This window comes from Bombina bombina, chromosome 1, assembly GCF_027579735.1.
Source record: "Bombina bombina isolate aBomBom1 chromosome 1, aBomBom1.pri, whole genome shotgun sequence".
In the NCBI taxonomy this organism is placed as follows: domain Eukaryota; kingdom Metazoa; phylum Chordata; class Amphibia; order Anura; family Bombinatoridae; genus Bombina; species Bombina bombina.
Genome location: NC_069499.1, coordinates 1183722342 through 1183737767, shown reverse-complemented (window position 1 = coordinate 1183737767; position 15426 = coordinate 1183722342). Strand labels below are relative to the sequence as shown.

General features: G+C 40.3%; 1 protein-coding gene across 3 annotated transcripts in view; it reads right to left on the bottom strand.

The window, feature by feature from the left end:
- Window positions 1-15426, bottom strand: part of FMNL1 (formin like 1) — a 208079-nt gene that overhangs the window by 87180 nt on the left and 105473 nt on the right. The window lies entirely within an intron of this gene.

Genomic DNA, 15426 nt, shown 5'->3' with positions numbered 1-15426 from the left:
GAGAATGACTGGGAGTGACGTAGAGGGGAGGAGCTATATGCAGCTCTGCTGGGTGAATCCTCTTGCACTTCCTGTTGGGGAGGAGTTAATATCCCAGAAGTAATGATGACCCGTGGACTGATCACACTTAACAGAAGAAATAATGTCCAAAAAATAAATCCTATCTTCACTTTAGGACAAATTATACGTAATGTGTGTAGTTGCAATGTTAAGTTCATTAACAAATTCCTGTAAGGATCCAATGTCGCTCAACTGTACATGTATGAAGTGGAGGTTTTGGTATAGATCCTCAAACAGATTTGTACCACATCTAGTTCACATAAAATTACAAGTTGTGCGGTACAGCTATACCGCTGAAAAATTAGCCACTGCGTGCAGAATATGCAGGTCTCCCGTATTACAAGTCACGCCGGTACAGCTATACCGCTAGCATTTTAGCCTTTACGCAACTCTCCATTCCGCACTCAAAAAATGACTTTTGAGTACGGGATTTTCATTGCGCCCGTATTCCAGTTTGTGCGGTCTGGCTATAACGCTAGTGTTATAGTCTATACCGCCGCGATCAATTCCGCTATCTGAGACCAGTAGTTATGGATTTTGCGAAAGAAAAATGTTTCACAAAACTCATAACTAAAATATTACAAAGTATACTAACACCTATAAACTACCTATTAACCCTTAAACAGCCAATCCCCCGCATCGCAAATACCATATTAAACCTATTAACCCCTAATCCCCCGACCCCCCCACATAGCCAACACTAAATAAACCTATTAACCTGTAAACCGCCTGCCCCCCACATTGCTACTACTATAATAAACGTATTAACCCCTAAACCGCCGGCCCTCCACATCACTACTAATAAAATAAACCTATTGACCCCTGACCCGCCATCGCCCACAATGCAATAAACCTAATTTAACTATTAACCCCTAAACCGCCACCCCCACAATGCAAATAACTAATGAAATCACTAAGCCCCCTAACCTAACACCCCCTAAATTAACCCCAATTACATAAAATAAAAAATGCTAAGTTAAAATTAAAATAAACAATCCTAACATTAAAAATAAATAAAGTTAAATTAAAATAAATATATCTAAAATTACAAAAAAAATCTAAAATTACAGAAAAAAATAAACCAAATTATCAAAATAAAAAATTAAACCTAATCTAATACACCTATAAAAATAAAAAAAGCCCCTCAAAAACAAAATGTATGCTAACCTGATCAATTTCTTTCTTTCCGGATATGGTGAGTCCACGACGTCATCAATTACTGTTGGGGATATCACTCCTGGCCAACAGGAGGAGGCAAAGAGCACCACAGCAAAGCTGTTAAAGGGACACTGTACCCAAATTTTTTCTTTTGTAATTCAGAAAGAGCATGCAATTTTAAACAACTTTCTAATTTACTCCTATTATCAATTTTTCTTCGTTCTCTTGCTATCATTATTTGAAAAAGAAGGCATCTAAGTTTTTTTTGTTTCAGTACTCTGGACAGCACTTTTTTATTGGTGGATGAATTTATCTACCAATCAGCAAGGACAACCCAGGTTGTTCACCAAAAATGGGCCGGCATCTAAACTTACATTCTTGCATTTCAAATAAAGATACCAAGAGAATGAAGAAAATTTGATAATAGCAGTAAATTAGAAAGTTGCTTAAAATTGCATGCTCAATCTGAATCACGAAAGAAAAATTTTGGGTACAGTGTCCCTTTAAGTGTCACTCCCCTACCAATAATCCCCAGTCATTCGATCAAAGGGAAATGGAAAAGGAATAACACAAAGGTGTAGAGGTTCCTGAGGTTTAGTAAAAAATAACTGTATTAAATTTAAGGGTGGGGACGTGGACTCACCATATCCGGAAAAAAATAAATTTATCAGGCAGCATACATTTTGTTTTCTTTTATAAGATCTGGTGAGTCCACAACATCATTAATTACTGTTGGGAACCAATACCCAAGCTAGAGGAAACAGATGACTAGGGAGGGAAACAAGACAGGCAGACCTAAACAGAAGGCACCAGCGCTTGAAGAACCTTTTTCACAAAAGAAGCCTCAGCCGAGCCAAAAGTATTAAATTTGGAAAATTTGGAAAAAGTATGCAGAGAGGACCAAGTTGCAGCCTTGCAAATCTGTTCCACAGAAGCTTAATTTTTTAAATCCCAAGAAGACGAAACAGCCCTAGTGGAATGAGCTGTTATTCTCTCAGGAGGCTGCTGTCCAGCAGTCTCATAAGCCAAACGGATCATACTTCTCAACCAGAGAGAAAGAGAAGTAGCAGTAGCTTTCTGACCTTTACGCTTTCCAGAGAAACAAACAAACAGGGCAGAGAACTGATGAAAATCCATAGTCGTTTGTAGGTAGAATTTAAGAGCACACACAACATCAAGGTTGTGCAACAAACGTTCCTTATGAGAAGAAGGATTAGGACATAGAGAAGTAACAACGATTTTCTGGTTAATATTTCTACCAGAAACCACTTTAGGAAGAAAACCCAACTTAGTACGAAGAACCGCCTTATCAGCATGAAAGATAAGGGTTGAGAGCTCCAAGACCCGCCGAGCAGAAGAAATAGCAATAAGAAACAAAACCTTGCAAGATAACAACTTAGTTCTTAAGGTTTTACAACATGCTCCGTTTGAGCCTTTACATTCTATAGATATTAAGTTAAGGCTCCAAGGAGGAGCAACAGACTTACACACAGGCCTGATTCTGACCAGGGCCTGATAAAAGGATTGAACATCTGGCACATCCACCAGACGCTTATGTAACAAAACAGATAATACAGAAATCTGACCCTTCAGAGGACTGGCTGACAAACCTTTCTCCAGACCTTCCTGGAGAAAAGACAAAACCCTAGGATTCCTGACCCTACTCCAAGAGTAGCCCTTAGAGTCGCATCAATACAGATATTTACGCCATATCTTATGGTAAATCTTTCTAGTAAAAGGGCTTGCGAGCCTGAATCATGGTATCAATGACCGACTCACTAAGCGTTCAATCTCCAAGCAGTCAGCTTCAGAGAAACGAGATTTGGATGAAGGAATGAACCCTGAGTTAGAAGGTCCTTCCTTAGAGGCAGCCTTCAAGGTGGAAGAGATGACATCTTCACTAGGTCTGCATACCAGGTCCTGCGAGGCCAGACAGGAGATATTAGAATTACCAATGCTTTCTCCTGTTTGATACGTGCAATGACTTGTGGAAGGACAGCAAATGGAGGAAACAGGTATGCTAGACTGAAAACCCAAGGTACTGCCAGATCATCTTTCAGGGCGGCCTGATGAGTTTTCTCAAACTTGAACCGTACCTCGGAAGCTTGGCATTCTGTCAAGACGCCATCAGATCCAACTCCAGCATCCCCCATTTAAGGGTTAACCTGGAGAACACCTCGGGATGGATTGCCCACTCCCCGGGATGAAAAGTCTGTCTGCTCAGAAAGTCTGCTTCCCAGTTGTCCACCCCTGGAATGTGGATGGAAGATAGACAACAATTGTGGGTTTCTGCCCACTGAATAATCCAAGCCACCTCCTTCATGGCTATTGGTGGTTGACAACTGAGGCCACACTATCAGATTGTAAATCGCCTTCAACTCCAAGATATGTATGGGGAGAGCAGGCTACTCCTGAATCCATAGAGCCTGCACTTTTAATGAGTCCCAGACTGCTCCCCAGCCCAGCAGGCTGGCATCCGTGGTTACAATTACTTAGGAAGATCTCCGGAAGCATGTGCCTTGAGACAGATGCTCCTGAGAACACCACCACGGGAGAGAGTCTCTTGTCGACTGATCTAGATCTATCCTCTGAGACAAATCCGAATGGTCCCTGTTCCATTGTCTGAGCATGCATAGCTGTAGAGCTCTCAAATGGAATTGAGCAAAGGGAATGATGTCCATGGACCAATTACCTCCACTGAAGGCCAAACAGTAGACTGCAGAGAGAGGCAAGAAGAAAGAATCTTGGATTTTCTGATCTCTGTCAGAAAAATTTTCATAGATAGGGAATCTATTATGGTCCCTAAGAAAACAACCCTTGTAGCTGGAACAAGAGAACTCTTTTCCAGATTCACTTTCTATCCGTGGGAACGTAGAAAAGACAACAAGATCTCTGTATGAGAGTTTGCTTGTTGAAAAGATGGTGCTTGAACTAATATGTCATCTAGGTAAGGCACCACTGCAATTCCCCGAGCCCTGATCACTGCAAATAGAGCCCCCAGAATCTTTGAGAATATTCTGGGAGCTGTGGCAAGGCCAAACGGAAGAGCCACAAACTGAAAGTTTTTGTCTAGAAAGGCGAATCTCAGGTACGCATTCTTCAGATCTATGGTCATCATAAACTGACCCTCTTGTACCAAGGAGAGAATGGACCGAATGGTCTCCATTTTGAAGGATGGTACCCTGAGAAACTTGTTTAGACACTTTAGGTCTAAAATAGGATGAAAAGTTCCCTCTTTTTTGGGAACCACAAACAGATTGGAATAGAATCCCAGACCCTGTTCACTTTCGGGAACTGGAATTATCAATCCCAGGGAAGAAAGTCCCCGAACACAATTATCTTGAGAGAAGAAACCTGCCCCTTGGAGGAAAAGGCTTGAATTCTATTTTGTAACCCTGAGACACTATGTCCACAGCCCAAGGATCTGGGACATCTCATACCCAAACTGGATAAAACAGAGAAAGTCTGCCCCCACTTGATCCACGCCGTGGGAAACCCATTCATGCTGACTTAGACTAAGCTGTGGGCTTCTTAGATTGCTTCCCCTTGTTCCAAGACTGATTGGGTTTCCAAGAATACTTGGATTGTTCCTGCTTGGAAGAGGGAGAGGAAGACTTTCCTTTGGGGCTATGAAAGAAACAAAAATTAATTTGATGTCCTTTAGATCTATTCTTCTTGTCTTGTGGTAGAAAAAACCCTTTTCCACCAGTAATGTCAGAGATTATTTCTGCCAAACCAGGACCAAACAAGGTCTTACCCATGTAAGGAAGTGCTAAAAGCTTGGACTTAGAGGTAACATCCGCTGACCATAATTTTAGCCACAAAGCCCTGCGAGCTAGCACAGCAAAGCCAGATATCTTGGCTCCTAGCTTAATAACTTGCATGGTGGCATAAGAAATAAAGGAATTGGCTAGCTTGAGAGCCTTAATCCTATCTTGGATTTCCTCCAAAAGAGTCTCAACTTGAAGAGACTCAGACAGAGCATTGAACCAATAAGATGCTGCACTGGACACCTTGGCCATACAAACTGCCGGTTGCCACTGAAGGCCTTGATCAACATACATCTTCTTCAAATAAGCCACCAGCTTTTTGTCCGTAGGATCTTAAAAGGGGAACTGTCCTCTATAGGAATAGTAGTTCTCTTAGCCAGAGTAGAAATAGCCCCTTCTACTTTAGGCACGTGCGCCATGAATCATTGATGGAGTCAGCGACAGGAAACAAATGGTATCCCTGGTCTCTCCCATTCCTGCGCAATAATCTCCGGAGCACGGTCTGGAACAGGAAACACTTCCACAGAGGAAGGAACATCAAAGTACTTAAAGGGATAGTAAACACCAAAAAATGTTATTGTTTAAAAAGATAGATAATCCCTTTATTTACCATTCCCCAGTTTTGCATAACCAACACTATTATAGAAATATACTTTGTACCTCTGTAATTACCTTGTATCTAAGCTTCTGCTGACTGCCTTCTTATCTCAGATCTTTTGACAGACTTGCATTTCAGGCAATTAGTGCTGACTCTCTAGTGGTGAAAACTGTCAAATGTAGAGGTGGCCTTCAAGGGCTTAGAAATTAGCATATGAGCCTACCTATGTTTAGCTTTCAACTAAGAATAACAAGAGAACAAAGCAAATTTGATGATAAAAGAAAATTAGAAAGTTGTGTAAAATTATATGTCCTATCTGAATCATGAAAGTTTAGTTTGGACTTTATTATCCCTTTAAGTTTACTTGATTTTTAGGGTTGACAATGACAGGCGGGTCGGAGTCATCCAAAGTAGCCAAAACCTCCTTTAACAGTACACGGAGGTGTTCAAGCTTAAATCTTAAGGATACTACTTCAGCATCAGATGAAGGAATTATACTGTCCGAATCTGAGGTTTCACCCTCAGAGGCTACTGACGTATCCTCCTCATCAGACTTATGAGAGAGAGCAATCTGGGTAGCAGAGTTTGGGACAGAAACCTTAGCATCTAAAGCTTTAACATTCCTCTTGCATTTTCCCTTTAGCATAGGAATGGCAGACAAGGCTGCAGATACCGCCGAGGATACCTGAGCCGCAATTTCTGCCGGAAAATACACTCCTCCAGGAGCCTGAGAGGAACTGCAGGGCACTGTATGTGATGCCACTAAGGCTTGGGACATTTGAGAAGAAAGCTGTGGCATTGCCTGAACAGCATTATCCTGAGAGACAGTTGGCTCAAAAAAAAGAGTTTATCTTTATTTTTCAAAGTCCTCTCTATACATGAGGAACAAAATTGCAAGGGCGAAACAATTTGGTTTTCTAAGCAAAACAGACAATTGTCCATGGAAACATAATCCTGTTCCATGGCAGAAAAAAAAAAAAAAAAATTATTGAACCTTAGACGTACTGCTACTTTAAATAATGCCTCTTAGCTTGAAGCAAACCACTCAATAATGCAATATAAGCTTGAGCAGCAAGAAATAATATACAAATATTAGTTCTAAAATGTGACCACCTCTACACCTCAGCCATTAGCTGAGGTGCCTACTTGCTCCTCCGGTAAGGAAAAACACTGAACTGCAAGACCGGATTCTTTCAACTGCTTCTAAGCAGAGTCGGAGCAAATGGTCACACGACCGGCAAAAGAGACTGCGCCACATATGTAAGCGCGCGTTTCTAGCCGGAAGACACAAAGAGAAAACAATGCAGCCACTCTCTGACAGAAATTACTGCGTCAGAGCCGGCAATGATCGTAATGATATGGGATTGAGTAAAACCCTCTTCATACAGTCATTTAAAAATAAAATTCTTGAGCCACCGGATTGGGGTTAACTCCTTACTACCCATAAAGGAGATTAATTCCTGTCTCTAAGTCATATAATAAATGTGCCTTCCCTGCCATAATCTATCCTGAACTCAGGATTTCAGTCCCACAATAAATGCAGAGTTGGATTCAAATTAACCCTCACAGTGCCAGCTTTCTAGCCCCAGAAGACAAAAGGCACTTACCTGCACATCTAGCTGTCCGGCAGGAGGACAGCAAACCCGGCGTGAAAGGAAACCACTCCTTACAGAGACCTGCGTAAAAAAGAAAGAACAGAGTAAACCTACTCTGGCTTTCTGTACTAGGGCAGCAACATGTTAGGAAACATTACCTTACAAGTTCCTAACTCCTTTAAAGCCAACACTACTCTACTGAAGAGATTGACGTAGACTACAGCTATACCCAAAAACTTGCTTGTAGCAAAAGAAATCCAATTTTCTTCAGACACCAAAACTTCACCTCCTATATTAAACAGAGGCAAAGAGAATGACTGGGGATTATGGGTAGGGGAGTGACACTTAACAGCTTTGCTGTGGTGCTCTTTGCTTCCTCCTGCTGGCCAGGAGTGATATTCCCAACAGTAATTGATGACGTTGTGGACTCACCATATCTTAGGAAAGAAATAAAAACACCCCCTAATCTAACACTAAGCTACCAATAGCCCTTAAAAGGGACATAATACTCATATGCTAAATAACTTGAAACTGATGCAGTATAACTGTAAAAAGCTGACAGGATAATATCACCTGAGCATCTCTATGTAATAAAGGAAGATATTTTACCTCACAATCTCCTCAGCTCAGCAGAGTAAGTTATGTGTAGAAAGTTATACTCAGCTGCTGTCAAGCTGCAGGTAAAAAAAAAATGAAGAAATGAACAGCAGCCAATCAGCATCAGCAGTGCTGATGTCATGAAATCTTTTACTGTGATGCCATGAGATTTCACTTAAAGGGACATGAAACCCCAAATTTTTCTTTCATGATTCAGATAGAGAATACAATTTTAAACAAGATTCCAATTTAATTCTATTATCTAATTTGCTTTATTCTTTAAACATCCTTTGTTGAAGAAATATCAATGCACATGGGTGAGCCAATCACATGAGGCATTTATGTGCAGTTACCAATAAGCAGCTACTGAGCCTATTTAGACTTGCTTTTCAACAAAAGGATATAAAGAGAATGAAGCAAATTAAATAATAAAAGTAAATTGGAAAGTTGTTTAAAATGGCATGCTCTTTCTAAATCATGCAAGAAACAATTTGGGTTTCATGTCCCTTTAACTCTCATGAGATTTCATAGTAAACTTACTTAAAATGAATATGGAAATAACATGAGTGTGCACAAAGCTCACTCCCTTGCCTGTCCCGGGACAGACATACTGAGTTGCTGCTTAAAGTCCCTTGCAATGGGGTTTGAATACTTAAGACATTTTGAGGTAAAATATCTTTCTTTTTTACATAGAGATGTTCAGGTGATATTTTCTAGTCAGCTTTTTACAGCTATACTGCATCACTTTCAAGTGTTTCAACATTTGGGTATCATGGCCCTTTAATCAGCTCTTTTACCTCAAAAAATACTTAGTCCCCCCTAACAGTAAAACCCCCAAAATAAAAAAAACTAACACTATAAAAACCTAAGCTACCCATTGCCCCTAAAGGGTTTCTGCCCACTGAATAATCCAAGCCACCTCCTTCATGGCTATTGGTGGTTGACAACTGAGGCCACACTATCAGATTGTAAATCGCCTTCAACTCCAAGATATGTATGGGGAGAGCAGGCTACTCCTGAATCCATAGAGCCTGCACTTTTAATGAGTCCCAGACTGCTCCCCAGCCCAGCAGGCTGGCATCCGTGGTTACAATTACTTAGGAAGGTCTCCGGAAGCATGTGCCTTGAGACAGATGCTCCTGAGAACACCACCACGGGAGAGAGTCTCTTGTCGACTGATCTAGATCTATCCTCTGAGACAAATCCGAATGGTCCCTGTTCCATTGTCTGAGCATGCATAGCTGTAGAGCTCTCAAATGGAATTGAGCAAAGGGAATGATGTCCATGGACCAATTACCTCCACTGAAGGCCAAACAGTAGACTGCAGAGAGAGGCAAGAAGAAAGAATCTTGGATTTTCTGAACTCTGTCAGAAAAATTTTCATAGATAGGGAATCTATTATGGTCCCTAAGAAAACAACCCTTGTAGCTGGAACAAGAGAACTCTTTTCCAGATTCACTTTCTATCCGTGGGAACGTAGAAAAGACAACAAGATCTCTGTATGAGAGTTTGCTTGTTGAAAAGATGGTGCTTGAACTAATATGTCATCTAGGTAAGGCACCACTGCAATTCCCCGAGCCCTGATCACTGCAAATAGAGCCCCCAGAATCTTTGAGAATATTCTGGGAGCTGTGGCAAGGCCAAACGGAAGAGCCACAAAATGAAAGTTTTTGTCTAGAAAGGCGAATCTCAGGTACGCATTCTTCAGATCTATGGTCATCATAAACTGACCCTCTTGTACCAAGGAGAGAATGGACCGAATGGTCTCCATTTTGAAGGATGGTACCCTGAGAAACTTGTTTAGACACTTTAGGTCTAAAATAGGATGAAAAGTTCCCTCTTTTTTGGGAACCACAAACAGATTGGAATAGAATCCCAGACCCTGTTCACTTTCGGGAACTGGAATTATCAATCCCAGGGAAGAAAGTCCCCGAACACAATTATCTTGAGAGAAGAAATCTGCCCCTTGGAGGAAAAGGCTTGAATTCTATTTTGTAACCCTGAGACACTATGTCCACAGCCCAAGGATCTGGGACATCTCATACCCAAACTGGATAAAACAGAGAAAGTCTGCCCCCACTTGATCCACGCCGTGGGAAACCCATTCATGCTGACTTAGACTAAGCTGTGGGCTTCTTAGATTGCTTCCCCTTGTTCCAAGACTGATTGGGTTTCCAAGAATACTTGGATTGTTCCTGCTTGGAAGAGGGAGAGGAAGACTTTCCTTTGGGGCTATGAAAGAAACAAAAATTAATTTGATGTCCTTTAGATCTATTCTTCTTGTCTTGTGGTAGAAAAAACCCTTTTCCACCAGTAATGTCAGAGATTATTTCTGCCAAACCAGGACCAAACAAGGTCTTACCCATGTAAGGAAGTGCTAAAAGCTTGGACTTAGAGGTAACATCCGCTGACCATAATTTTAGCCACAAAGCCCTGCGAGCTAGCACAGCAAAGCCAGATATCTTGGCTCCTAGCTTAATAACTTGCATGGTGGCATAAGAAATAAAGGAATTGGCTAGCTTGAGAGCCTTAATCCTATCTTGGATTTCCTCCAAAAGAGTCTCAACTTGAAGAGACTCAGACAGAGCATTGAACCAATAAGATGCTGCACTGGACACCTTGGCCATACAAACTGCCGGTTGCCACTGAAGGCCTTGATCAACATACATCTTCTTCAAATAAGCCACCAGCTTTTTGTCCGTAGGATCTTAAAAGGGGAACTGTCCTCTATAGGAATAGTAGTTCTCTTAGCCAGAGTAGAAATAGCCCCTTCTACTTTAGGCACGTGCGCCATGAATCATTGATGGAGTCAGCGACAGGAAACAAATGGTATCCCTGGTCTCTCCCATTCCTGCGCAATAATCTCCGGAGCACGGTCTGGAACAGGAAACACTTCCACAGAGGAAGGAACATCAAAGTACTTAAAGGGATAGTAAACACCAAAAAATGTTATTGTTTAAAAAGATAGATAATCCCTTTATTTACCATTCCCCAGTTTTGCATAACCAACACTATTATAGAAATATACTTTTTACCTCTGTAATTACCTTGTATCTAAGCTTCTGCTGACTGCCTTCTTATCTCAGATCTTTTGACAGACTTGCATTTCAGGCAATTAGTGCTGACTCTCTAGTGGTGAAAACTGTCAAATGTAGAGGTGGCCTTCAAGGGCTTAGAAATTAGCATATGAGCCTACCTATGTTTAGCTTTCAACTAAGAATAACAAGAGAACAAAGCAAATTTGATGATAAAAGAAAATTAGAAAGTTGTGTAAAATTATATGTCCTATCTGAATCATGAAAGTTTAGTTTGGACTTTATTATCCCTTTAAGTTTACTTGATTTTTAGGGTTGACAACGACAGGCGGGTCGGAGTCATCCAAAGTAGCCAAAACCTCCTTTAACAGTACACGGAGGTGTTCAAGCTTAAATCTTAAGGATACTACTTCAGCATCAGATGAAGGAATTATACTGTCCGAATCTGAGGTTTCACCCTCAGAGGCTACTGACGTATCCTCCTCATCAGACTTATGAGAGAGAGCAATCTGGGTAGCAGAGTTTGGGACAGAAACCTTAGCATCTAAAGCTTTAACATTCCTCTTGCATTTTCCCTTTAGCATAGGAATGGCAGACAAGGCTGCAGATACCGCCGAGGATACCTGAGCCGCAATTTCTGCCGGAAAATACACTCCTCCAGGAGCCTGAGAGGAACTGCAGGGCACTGTATGTGATGCCACTAAGGCTTGGGACATTTGAGAAGAAAGCTGTGGCATTGCCTGAACAGCATTATCCTGAGAGACAGTTGGCTCAAAAAAAAGAGTTTATCTTTATTTTTCAAAGTCCTCTCTATACATGAGGAACAAAATTGCAAGGGCGAAACAATTTGGTTTTCTAAGCAAAACAGACAATTGTCCATGGAAACATAATCCTGTTCCATGGCAGAAAAAAAATAAAAAATTATTGAACCTTAGACGTACTGCTACTTTAAATAATGCCTCTTAGCTTGAAGCAAACCACTCAATAATGCAATATAAGCTTGAGCAGCAAGAAATAATATACAAATATTAGTTCTAAAATGTGACCACCTCTACACCTCAGCCATTAGCTGAGGTGCCTACTTGCTCCTCCGGTAAGGAAAAACACTGAACTGCAAGACCGGATTCTTTCAACTGCTTCTAAGCAGAGTCGGAGCAAATGGTCACACGACCGGCAAAAGAGACTGCGCCACATATGTAAGCGCGCGTTTCTAGCCGGAAGACACAAAGAGAAAACAATGCAGCCACTCTCTGACAGAAATTACTGCGTCAGAGCCGGCAATGATCGTAATGATATGGGATTGAGTAAAACCCTCTTCATACAGTCATTTAAAAATAAAATTCTTGAGCCACCAGATTGGGGTTAACTCCTTACTACCCATAAAGGAGATTAATTCCTTTCTCTAAGTCATATAATAAATGTGCCTTCCCTGCCATAATCTATCCTGAACTCAGGATTTCAGTCCCACAATAAATGCAGAGTTGGATTCAAATTAACCCTCACAGTGCCAGCTTTCTAGCCCCAGAAGACAAAAGGCACTTACCTGCACATTTAGCTGTCCGGCAGGAGGACAGCAAACCCGGCGTGAAAGGAAACCACTCCTTACAGAGACCTGCGTAAAAAAGAAAGAACAGAGTAAACCTACTCTGGCTTTCTGTACTAGGGCAGCAACATGTTAGGAAACATTACCTTACAAGTTCCTAACTCCTTTAAAGCCAACACTACTCTACTGAAGAGATTGACGTAGACTACAGCTATACCCAAAAACTTGCTTGTAGCAAAAGAAATCCAATTTTCTTCAGACACCAAAACTTCACCTCCTATATTAAACAGAGGCAAAGAGAATGACTGGGGATTATGGGTAGGGGAGTGACACTTAACAGCTTTGCTGTGGTGCTCTTTGCCTCCTCCTGCTGGCCAGGAGTGATATTCCCAACAGTAATTGATGACGTTGTGGACTCACCATATCTTAGGAAAGAAATAAAAACACCCCCTAATCTAACACTAAGCTACCAATAGCCCTTAAAAGGGACATAATACTCATATGCTAAATATCTTGAAACTGATGCAGTATAACTGTAAAAAGCTGACAGGATAATATCACCTGAGCATCTCTATGTAATAAAGGAAGATATTTTACCTCACAATCTCCTCAGCTCAGCAGAGTAAGTTATGTGTAGAAAGTTATACTCAGCTGCTGTCAAGCTGCAGGTAAAAAAAAAAATGAAGAAATGAACAGCAGCCAATCAGCATCAGCAGTGCTGATGTCATGAAATCTTTTACTGTGATGCCATGAGATTTCACTTAAAGGGACATGAAACCCCAAATTTTTCTTTCATGATTCAGATAGAGAATACAATTTTAAACAAGATTCCAATTTAATTCTATTATCTAATTTGCTTTATTCTTTAAACATCCTTTGTTGAAGAAATATCAATGCACATGGGTGAGCCAATCACATGAGGCATTTATGTGCAGTTACCAATAAGCAGCTACTGAGCCTATTTAGACTTGCTTTTCAACAAAAGGATATCAAGAGAATGAAGCGAATTAAATAATAGAAGTAAATTGGAAAGTTGTTTAAAATGGCATGCTCTTTCTAAATCATGCAAGAAACAATTTGGGTTTCATGTCCCTTTAACTCTCATGAGATTTCATAGTAAACTTACTTAAACTGAATATGGAAATAACATGAGTGTGCACAAAGCTCACTCCCTTGCTTGTCCCGGGACAGACATACTGATTTGCTGCTTAAAGTCCCTTGCAATGGGGTTTGAATACTTAAGACATTTTGAGGTAAAATATCTTTCTTTTTTACATAGAGATGTTCAGGTGATATTTTCTAGTCAGCTTTTTACAGCTATACTGCATCACTTTCAAGTGTTTCAACATTTGGGTATCATGGCCCTTTAATCAGCTCTTTTACCTCAAAAAATACTTAGTCCCCCCTAACAGTAAAACCCCCAAAATAAAAAAAACTAACACTATAAAAACCTAAGCTACTCTTTGCCCCTAAAGGGGTATTTGTATGGGCATTGCCCTTAAAATGGCAGTCAGCTCTTTTGCAGCCCTTTAAAATTAAAAAAATCCCTAATCTAAAAAACAAAACACCCCAAAAAAAAAAAGCCTAAGTCTAACCCCCAAATAGGTACTCACCGTTCCTGGCGGCGACATTATTCATCCAGCGCGGGGACCTCTTCTATCTTCATCCAGGTAGAAGGCAATGCAGAGCGAAGCCAGCCGCGGAACAGGACCGGCGGCCAGAGAGCCATCCAGCGTGGAGGATCCTCTTCATGCGGTCGCTGCCACACACTGAAGCATGAATGCAAGGTAGCCATTTTATATTTGGGGTACCTTGCATTCCTATTGGCTGAAAAATTCAAATCAGCCAATAGGATGAGAGCTACTCAAATCCTATTTGCTGTTCAAATCAGTCAATAGGATTTCTGTAACTCTCATCCTATTGGCTGATATGAAATTTTCAGCCAATAGGAATGCAATGTACCCCAAGGTTAAATGTCCTTGTGGGCAGTGTTATGTCAGAGAGACAACTAGGTGCTTAAGAGACAGAATCATTGAACACAAAAGCACCATTAGAACTAAAAAATATTCAGCCCCTGTATCATGACATTTTTTAAAAACGGGACATGCAGTTAACCAGCTTAGGTTTCAGGTAATTTAATTTGTCACTAGGCCTAAGAGAGGTGGAAATAGGGAACTTCTATTAAAGCAACGTGAGTCTTTCTGGATACATGAATTAGGTACCCTTGAACCTCTTGGAATGAATAGAGACTGGGATCTTTCAGTATTTCTGTAATAGGTTATTGTAAAACTAGATCACCATATATATTACAATTTCAATTAACTCTTGTTTTGTTGTAATAAACTCTAAATAGAAATTGTATTTGCAATATTGTCATTTTAGGAAAATGTGTTGTTTTTAAATATATATTAAATAAATTTGTAGAATAATTGTTTCTACATCTTTGGATGTGAAACAGTTAAATATTTTGTATGCACATTGACTGCCCTCCAGTAGCATAAGGGTATATAAGGATGAAGTGAATCATTGTATTCTATTGCATGATTAAGGGAGTTGCTCCCGAAACATTGCTTGCTGTTTTATTGTGCTAAATAAAGTACTGTTTATGCTGCCACTATCTTGGATTCTTTTGATGCAGTGTTGGGGTATAAGTGGTTACCCTGTGTGGCGTGCAGTGGCCTGAGTGCTGGACTGAACTATTTGTTGCTGGCGGTGGGTTTATTGTTAGGAGGGACTTAGTATTTTTTGAGGTAAAAGAGCTGTTTAATTTAGGGCAATGCCCTACAAAAGGCCCTTTTAAGGGCTATTTTTAGCTTAGTGTTAGATTACGGGGTGTTTTTATTTTCGGGGGCTTTTTTTATTTTTATAGGGGTATTAGATTAGGTTTAATTTTTTTATTTTTGATAATTTGGTTTATTTTTTTCTGTAATTTTAGACTTTATGTTTTGTAATTTTAGATTTATTTATTTTAATTTAATCTTAGTTTTTTTTAAAAGTAATGTTAGGATTTTTTTATTTTAATTTTAACTTAGTATTTTTATATTTTATGTAATTAAGGTTAATTGAGGGG